At 34.8% G+C, this 9,712-nt stretch overlaps 1 pseudogene; it reads left to right on the top strand.

Annotated features, from left to right (window-relative positions):
• Positions 1-7,787: 7,787 nt before the first annotated feature.
• On the top strand, positions 7,788-9,196 carry LOC138166810 (COP9 signalosome complex subunit 2 pseudogene; annotated as a pseudogene).
• Positions 9,197-9,712: the final 516 nt, after the last annotated feature.

Here is a 9,712-nt window from a genome sequence, read left to right as displayed (position 1 = left end):
TTTGTAGCTAAACTCCTAGAGAAGGCTATCTTCTACTTCACTTGTAGTCTGACTACAATCCTCATTATTCAACCAGGACTTCTTTCTCCAAATTACTAATGCTCTCTTAACTGAAAAATCCAATGGGCTTCTTAACCTTCCTAACCTTTCTACAGCCTTTGATACTTTTGATTACACTCATCCTGGATACTCTCTTCTTTCTAGGTTTTTGTGACTGCTTTCTCCTATTTCTCTTCCTCCCTGACAACTCCTATTCTGTCTTTGAAGTGTCTCTATTCAGGCCACATTCACTAGCCATGAGTGTGCCTGAAAATTCTGTCCTAGGCCCTCTTCTCTTCTGTCTCCATAGGATTTCACTAAGTAATGACATCAGCTCCCAAGGTTTCAATAATTATCTCTATGAAGATGACTATCATAGCTATTCATCTATCCCTAATCTGTCTCTCAATTTCTAGTTTCATATCTCCTACTGCCTATTAGACATCTCAAACTAGATGTCCCATAGGTGTTTCAAACTCAACATGTTCAAAACTGAACTTGTTATCTTTCTCTCAAATCCTCCCCTCTTCCTAACATCCCTACTACTGTTGAGAGTACTATCACACTACCAGTTACCAAGGCTTGCAACCAAGGTAACATCCTCAATTCCTCACTCTTTTTCACCCATCATATCCAATCAATTTGCAAATCATGTTGTTTCTATCTTCATAACATTTCTTGTACATATCTTCTTCTCTCCCCTAACATTGACACTACCCTGGTGTGGGTCATCTTCTCACGCCTGGGTTATAGAAATAGCCTGCTGGTTGATCTACCTGCCTCAAGTCTCTCCCCACTACAATCCATTCTTCACTCAGCTGTCCAGTTGTTCTTCCTAATCACCCATCTGAAACATGTTACTTCCCTATTCAATGAACTCCAGTAACTCTACTATCTCCAGGATCAACTATAAAATCTTCTGTCTGGCTTTTAAAGTCTTTCATAACCTGACTACTTCAACCTTTCTAGCATTTACACCTCACATTTATACTTTGAGATCCAATAATACTAGCCTCTTTGCTGTTCCTCAAGCATGATATTGCATCACCATACTCAAATAATATTCACTGGTTGTCCTCCTTGCCTAGAACTTTCTCTCTTTTCTCTTCTCTACCTCCTAGCTTCCCAACCTTCCTTTGAGTCTTAGCTAAATTTCCACTTCCTAAAAGAAAATTTTTCCAGTCTTCCTTAATCTTGCTATCTTCCCTCTGAGATTACTCCCAATTAGATAGATGATAGATAGATAGATAGACAGACAGACAGACAGATAGTCCAGTGCTTAACAGCTTCTGGCACATGGTAGGTGTTTGGTGGTGCTGTTGTTCAGTTGTTTTTCAGTCATATTCAACTCTGTATGACCCCATTTGGGGTTTTCTTGTCAGACATACTAAAGAGTTTTGTAATTTCCTTCTCCAGATCATTTTACAGGTGAGGAAACTTAGGCAATCATGTTTAAGTGACTTACCCAGAGATAGTAACTATCTGAGGCCAGATTTGAAATTAAAAAAATGAGTCTTTTTGAATCTAGACCCACCACTCTATACACTGAACCATTTAGCTGCTCCAGTCAGTGCTTAATATTTGTTTATTGACTGAATGATTGACTGACATTGTTTTAATGATGCTTTCCCCACTAGAATGTGAACTTCTTGAGAGCAAATACTGTTAAGTCTTTGTGTCCTTCTTTTGTGCATCTAAAAAGTCAGTTAATGAATTAGCATTTTAAAAGTATGTACTTTGTCTCAGATACTATGCTAAAAAAAAGTAAAGAACTAAAAAGGTAAGAACATGAAGAGAGTCTTAGAAAAGTTAGATGTGATTTACTTCTGGTGATTATTGAATGGGAATAGAAAAGACTGTGTGTGTGTGTGGGGGGGAATGTGTGTGTTGTTTATGGCACCTTTACAAAAACTGATGTACTAGGGCATAAAAACTTCACAATAAAATGCAGAATGCAAATGCAGAAAAATTAATAATGACTATATATGTGTGTATATGTATGTATATATGTAAGTGAATGTGTATGTATATATTTGTGTGTATACATATATATATATATATATATATATATATATATATCAGGAATGTAGAGCAGCTGGTTTTATGTCAGGAAATCATAAATTTAATTAACTATATTAATAACTAAAAACTTTATAATTACATCAATAGATGCAAAAAAGTCTCCAAACAAATATATAATCAATTTCTGTTCATTAACAACAACAATACTAGAAAACATAAGAAAAAATTGATCTTTCTTTAGCATGATAGTACATTTCATAAATCAAGAGCCAGCTTTATCTGTGATAGGGATAAACTAGAATTTCTACTGTCACTATTTCTTTTTGACATAGTTCTAGAAATGCTCTCTGTAGTAATAAGACAAGAAAAAGAACCTGAGGGGATAAGCCTAGTTAATGATGAACAAAATTGTCACAGTTGCAGATGATGTGATATTGAACTTAGAAGGTCAAGTGAAAATTAATGAAATAATTTCATCAGATTTCAGGATATAAAATAAACACACACAAATCACCAGAATCTCTGAATAATACTAATAGAACTCAGCTGCAAGAGAAATCCCATTTAAAATACCTACAGAATGTATAAAATCCTTAAAAATCTACCTGCCAAGATATGCAAGAAATATATATCTTAAAAACATCAGTTTTCAAAAATAAATACAGACCTAAATAATTGAAGAAATGCTAATTACTCATGGGGAAGCTAAACTAAAATAAGTAAAATGAAGATACTGCCTTTTTTTTTATTTAGTACTATGCCAAACAAACTACCAAAGGATTAATTTACTGAATTAGAAAAAAAAATGAAATTCACTTGTAGGGACAAAAGTTCAAGAATTTTAATGGAAATAATGTGAAAAAATGAATTTTGAAGAGGTCTAGCAGTACCTGACCTCAAACTATAACACAAAGTAGTAATTCTCAAAACAATTTGGTGCTAGTTTAAAAATAGAGAGGTTAATCAGTGGAGTAGTTTAGGTATACAATATAGAGAAACAAAGTTAGTATCCTAGTCTTTGGTAAACACAATGCCCCCAGTTACTGAGGTAAAAATACTTTTGATTTAAAAACTACTGTGGAAATTGGACAGTAGAAACTAAGTTTAGATCAACACTTCATACCTGATACCAAGTTAAGCTCCAAATGGATATGTGACGGAGATATAAAAGGTTATACATTAAGCACATTAGAGGAAAAAAAGAAGAAATGACCATTCAGATATTTGTATAGTGGAATAGGTTGTGACCAAGGATGGGATAGAAAGGATCACAGAAGGATTATTTTTATTTACATAAAAGTAAAAAGGTTTTACTCAAACAAATACAACATTTTTTTTTTTGCTTTTTGGATGGGGGATGGCAGGGCAATTGGGGTTAAGTGACTTGCCCAAGGTCACAACACGGCTAGTTTTGTGTTAAGTGTCTGAGGCCAGATTTGAACTCAGTTTCTCCTTACTCCAGGGCTGGTGCTCTATTCACTGAGCCACCTACCTGCCCCAGCTTTTTTTAAGAAAAGAAAAAAGAAAATCTTTGCAGCAAATTTCTCTTGATTAAGGACTCATTTCTAAGATTGTATATTTATGGAACTAATTCAAATTTTTAAGAATGAGGTATTCCTGAAATTGACAAATGGTCTAAAAGGTATGAACAAGAAGTTTACATCCATGTAAAAAGAATGCCCAGTTAGAGAAATGAAAATTAAATCAATTGTGTGCATCCACCTCAAATGTATGAGATCATTAAATATGAGCAAAAAAAAAGAAAGAAATTAACGCATATCAGAGAGCAGAACAAGATGACCAAGCAGAGAAGCTCTTAGATATGCTCTCCAATATTTTCCTCCAAACAACTTTAAAATAATTCCTCAAGTTGAATTCCGGAGTGACAGAGCCGATAAAAAAAACATCAGAGTTAAGACATTCTTTCAGCCCAAGACAACTTAGGGACGTTGGAAAGAGAGATTTGTAAAGTGGAAATGGCGACTAACACAAAGAAAATACCAGTGATGAGACTAGGTGGTGGTTACAGAAGCAGCAGCCTCAGGAACTCTCAAGTCAAAGAAGGTAAGGGGACCTATCACCTGGTTAGAAAAAGATTACAGAGTACTCCTGGGCTAGCACTGGAAGCAGTTCTAGATGCTGTTTGGCAACTCCTTTGCCTATGCCTACTTCTGGGTCATAGTTCAAAGGCAGAGAGGAGTACTTTCAGTTAAGAGGGAGTAGAAGTGCCTCAGGGAAAGATCTTTTCCAGCCCAAGGGACTGGAACATGCACTCTGAGAAACAGTATCATTTCAAGAGCCAAAAGAGGAGTTACCCTAAGGACCAGTATGATTGCAATTCCAAGCGTTCAGCAAAGGAAAAAAAAAATATGAAAATATAATTAATAGCTTGGTAATACAATAACAATTTTTTTAAGAAAATAATGCCTTAAGAAACAGAATTTACCAAAGAGAAAAAAAGAGGTACAAAAAGTCACTGAAGAAAATAGCTCCTTAAAAAACAAAGTTGGCCAAATAGAAAAAGACATACAAAAGCTCACAGAAGAAAATTATTCCTTAAAAAATAGAATTGGGTAAGTGGAAGCTAATGACTCTACAAGCCATCAAGAAATAATAAAACAAAAGGTTTTTTTTTAATGAAAAACAAAAAAAAGTGTGAAATATCTCATTTGAAAAATAACCTGAGGGGCGGCCAGGTAGCACAGCAAGTAAGAGCACCGGCTCCAGTGTCAGAACGACCTGGAGATCGAATCCCGGGCCCAGAAACACCTGGCCGTGTAACCTTGAGCAAGTTACTTAACCCCAATTGCTTAGGGGCGGTCAGGTGGCTCAGCGAGTAAAAGCACCGGCTACAGTGTTGGGACGACCTGGAGATCAAATCCCAGGCTCAGACACTCAGCACCACACCCAGAAATAACTGGCCGTGTAACCTTGAGCAAGTTACTTAACCCTGATTGCTTAAAAAAAAAAAAAATAACCTGAAAAATAGATCAAAGAGAAATCATTTAAGAATTGTTGTGATTACCTGAAAGCCATGATTAAAAAAAAAAAAAAAGCCTAGACATTGTATTGATTGATTGATTGATTGATTGATTGATTTTGCTTTTTGGAGGGCAATTGGGGTACTTGCCCAAGGTCACATGGCTAGTTTTTGTGTGTGTTTGTTGTGACTGAGGCCAGATCCAAACCCAGGTCCTCCTGACTCCAGGGCTGGTGCTCTATTCACTTCACCCCGTAGCCACCCCCTAGACATTGTATTTAAAGAAATTGTCAAGGAAAACTGTCCCAATACCCTAGAACCAGAGGGCAAAATAGAAATTAAAAAAAATCAGTCACCTCCTGATAGAGATACAAAAATGAAAACTCCCAGTAATAACATAACCAAATTCCAGAACTCCCAAGTCAAAGAGAAATTACTTCAAGCCGCCTTAAAGGAACCATTCAAATACAATGGAACTACAGTCAGGATCATACAAGATTTATCAGCTACGAAAGTAGTGGGGAACTTGGAATACCAGAAGGCAAAAGAGCTGGGATTATCATCAAGAATAACTTTCTGAGGAAAACAGAGTAAAATCATTCAAGGGGGGAAATATATATTTGATGAAATAGAGGACTTTCAAGCATTCCTGATGAAAAACTAGAGTGAAAAAGAAAAATTGACATTCATATACAAGATAGAGTAGAAGTATTAAAATGTAAAGATGAAAGAGAAATCATAACAGATTTGATAAATTGTTTACTATTCTATATGGGAAGATGATAGATATATCTTCAAAGATCTTTATCATTACTGGGGCAATTACATGTATCCTACATAGACTGAGGGTGCAGGACCAAGGTGATTATATTCAGATGACTTTTAAAAAATGGATAGCTGAGAAAGAGGCATATGCTGGGAGAAGAGGGAAGGGAGAGAAAGAATGGAGAAAATTATCTCAAATAAAAGATGTGTACAGGAAAGAGTTCTTAGAGTGGATGGGAAAATGGTAAGGTGGGAGTGGGGATGATGCTCGAACTTCATTGGCATCTAAACTGGGATATAGCATATAGACATATTCAATTAGTAATATAAATCTATTTTAGAAGGAAAGTAGGGGAGGAAGAGAATAAAGAAAAGAATAAGGGACATAGAAGAAAGGGCAGATAAAAGATGGCAGGGGTCAGAAGCAAAACAGAAAGCAGAGGGAGAAAGAAAAACAGAAGAAACAGAGGTAAATGTATATTTAGCAATCATAACTTTGAACATGAATACAAGGAACCCATCTATAAAACAGAAATAGATACCAGAATAGGTTAGAAATCAGAATGCAACAATATGTTGCTTACAAGAAACATACTTGAGACAGAGAGAAACACAGTTAAAATAAGGACTGGAGCAAAATCTCTTATGCCTCAGTTGAAGTGAAAAAGTCAGAAGTAGAAATCATGATCTCAGACAAAGCAAAAGCAAAAATAAATCTAATTAAAAGGAATAAGCAGGAAATCTATATCTCACTAAAAGGAACTATAGACAGTGAAGTAATATCAATACTAAACATATATGAACCAAATTGCATAGCATCCAAATTCCCTTTTTATTTTTTGGAGGGGTAATTGGGGTTAAGTGACTTGCCCAAGGTCACACAGCTAGTAAGTGTTAAGTGTCTGAGGCCGGATTTGAACTCAGGTCCTCCTGACTCCAGGGCCAGTGTTCTATTCACTGCACCACCTAGCCACCCCAGCATCCAGATTCTTAAAGGAAATATTAAATAAATCATAAAAGGAAATAGATAGTAAACCTATACTAGTGAAAGCCCTCAACTTTCTCCTCTCAGAGCTAGATAAATCTGCCCATAAAATAAATAAGAAAGAGGTCAAGGAGATAAATATACTCTTAGAAAAGTTAGATAAAACAGAACTCTGGAGAGAAAACTGAATGGAATATGAAAAAAAGGAGTATACTTTTTCTCAATTGTACATGGTGTCTTTACAAAATATGACCATGTGTTAAGGGCATAAAAACCTCACAAACATGCACAAAAGTGGAAATATTAAATGCACCTTTTACATACTGTGATGAAATAAAAATTATGTTTAATAAAGGACCATGGAAGCATAGATTAAAAGCCAATTTGAAACTAAATAATCTAATCATAAAGAATAAGAAAGTCAAAAAACAAATCATAGAAACAATCAATAATTTCATTCAAGAGAATGACAAAAAAGAGACAACATTCCAAAATTTCTGGGATGTAATCAAAGTAATTATTAGGGGGAAATGTATATTTCTAAATATGTACATCAATAAAAGAGAAAGAAAACAAATCAATGAATTGGGCATGCAACTAAAAAAACTAGACAAAGAACAAATTTTAAAAACCCCAATTAAACACAAAATTGGATATCCTAAAAATCAAAGGAAATATTGATAAAATTGAATTTTAAAAATATCCTTTAACTAATAAGCAAAACTGGGAGCTAATTTTATGAGAAAAAAAACAGAGAAACCATTATTTATGTTGATCAAAAAGGAAAAAAAAACAAATTAATAATATCAAAAATGAAAAGAGTAAAAGTAACATCAAGGAAGATGAAATTGTAGAACTTATTAGGGTTTATTTTTCCCTGTCATATGCCAGTAAAACTGATAATCTAAGTGAAATGGATGAATATTTATAAAAATACAAGCTGTCATAGGAGGAAATTGTCTTTCCACCTTTCCTTTCCCCTAACTCCAGGCCAAGATGTCTGACATGGAGTACGATTTTTTATGTGCAATGAGGAGAGGACTACAACTTGGAATGCTCGGAAGATAGTAACTGAACAAAATAGATTTGGAAAACCAGTGCTACAATTCCAAAATTTTGAAGGAAGATGATCCAAAAGCAACATTAAGCAGTTTCCAGAAGATTTGGGGACTTGAAAGTGAAAAAGAAGAATGGGAATGGAAGGCACTGAAACAATTGATTAAAATAAACTTCAAGTTGACAAACTATCCCAAAATGATGAATAACTGTAAACAATTATTAACCTATTTTGAGAGTTCAGTCATAAGCAATTATTTTCAGGGGCAGCCAGGTGGCTCAGCAAGTAAGAGCACCAGCCCCAGTGTCGGGATGACCTGGGGATCAAATCCGGGATCAGATACTTAGCACCACACCCAGAAATAACTGGACATGTAACCTTGAGCAAGTTACTTAACCCCGATTGCTTTAAAAAAAATTATTCTCAAAAGTCTATTAACTCTATGCTTGATTATATCTCTACTTCCAAAAAGATGGATTTACTGTGGGGATTCTGTGAAACAGCACTGGAAGCTCTGGAAGAATGATAGACTATGGCTTAAGACAAACACAAAGCTTAGGAAATAATATCTAGAATGAGAAGAATATGGAAAACTTCAAAAAATTTTGTTTCAATTGCATCAGTCATGCCAGATGAATGTTGGAGAAAATTACCTTTAAAAAAAGTACACAATTATTAGAAATTTATACATTAGAAATTCAAATGTATACAGCACAGAAAAATAACAAAAAAACTTACAGCATTGTATGAACAGCCACTGCACATCAAATCAACCATTCCCCATCCACTGATCATGGGTGTCTTTAGAGAGTGCGGCAGTCAAATGCACTCAAGAGAAGGTGAATTTGAGAAGGCTCACACTGATTTTTTTTAAGCATTCAAGAATTATAATGAATCAGGGAATGTTTGATCTTAGTAAAAATGCTAATGAAATCAGAAATAAATCCATTTGACTCTCAAGAGGTAAAACCATATAAAAGTGATCCAGAAATTCTAGTGATTGTGAATTTAGTAAATGCTGATAAGAGTAGTGACATCACTGAATTTGAGAAGATTCTGAAAGCAAAACACAGCAATATCATGGATGATCCCTTTATAAGTGAATACATTGAAGGAATTAAAGATAGATGTAGCTGATGTGGAAAACTTGCTGGTAAAATGCATATTGGATAACACTCTTCATGGTCGAATTGATCAAGTCATCCAGCTCCTTGAGTTGGATCATTAGAAGACTGGTGGTCCCTGATGTACTGCACTAGATAAATGGACCAACCAGATAAATTTTCTCAACCAAGCTGTAGTCACTAACTGGTTTAACAGAGAACAAGCTTTTACAAGACATACTTAAGGGTACACTGCAGTGATGTAAACCTTAAAAAAACTGGGAATGGCAAAACTACTATTGGTTGATGTGCCCTTAAAATTATTGAAGTTATAGAAGTGCTTTTTTCATCAGTTGGTTTGCATTTTGCTGCTGTATCTACCCCCCAGAAAAATGGCTTTAATCTCCAGAAGAAACAAAAAAGCCATGAGATTTATGCTATATTGACATCTTGCCCTAAATATACAACATCCTAGTAATTTGTCATGGGCAACTAATGACCAGAGAAAAGATTTTTGTCATGATTTTAAATATGCTGACAAATTATTGTTGGTTAACTTTAAATGTTTTACCTGCAGAAATTCTCTCATGAAAATAACCTGCAAAAACTTGAAATGCATGCCCTTTTGAGTATTTCCTTTTCTCATATATAAATTAAAATATTTGCTGCATTTTGCAAAAATGTCAATTCTCTTAAAATGTGTCCCTATATTTCTGTACCTGCAGCATAATAAAGGTTTAAATGAAACCCCATTAACGATA

The sequence above is a fragment of the Petaurus breviceps genome, unplaced genomic scaffold (genome assembly GCF_028583685.1).
Source record: "Petaurus breviceps papuanus isolate PSGF00001 unplaced genomic scaffold, PetGlider_PUasm1.0 226, whole genome shotgun sequence".
In the NCBI taxonomy this organism is placed as follows: Eukaryota; Metazoa; Chordata; class Mammalia; order Diprotodontia; family Petauridae; genus Petaurus; species Petaurus breviceps.
This window is presented reverse-complemented; position numbering and strand designations above follow the sequence as displayed.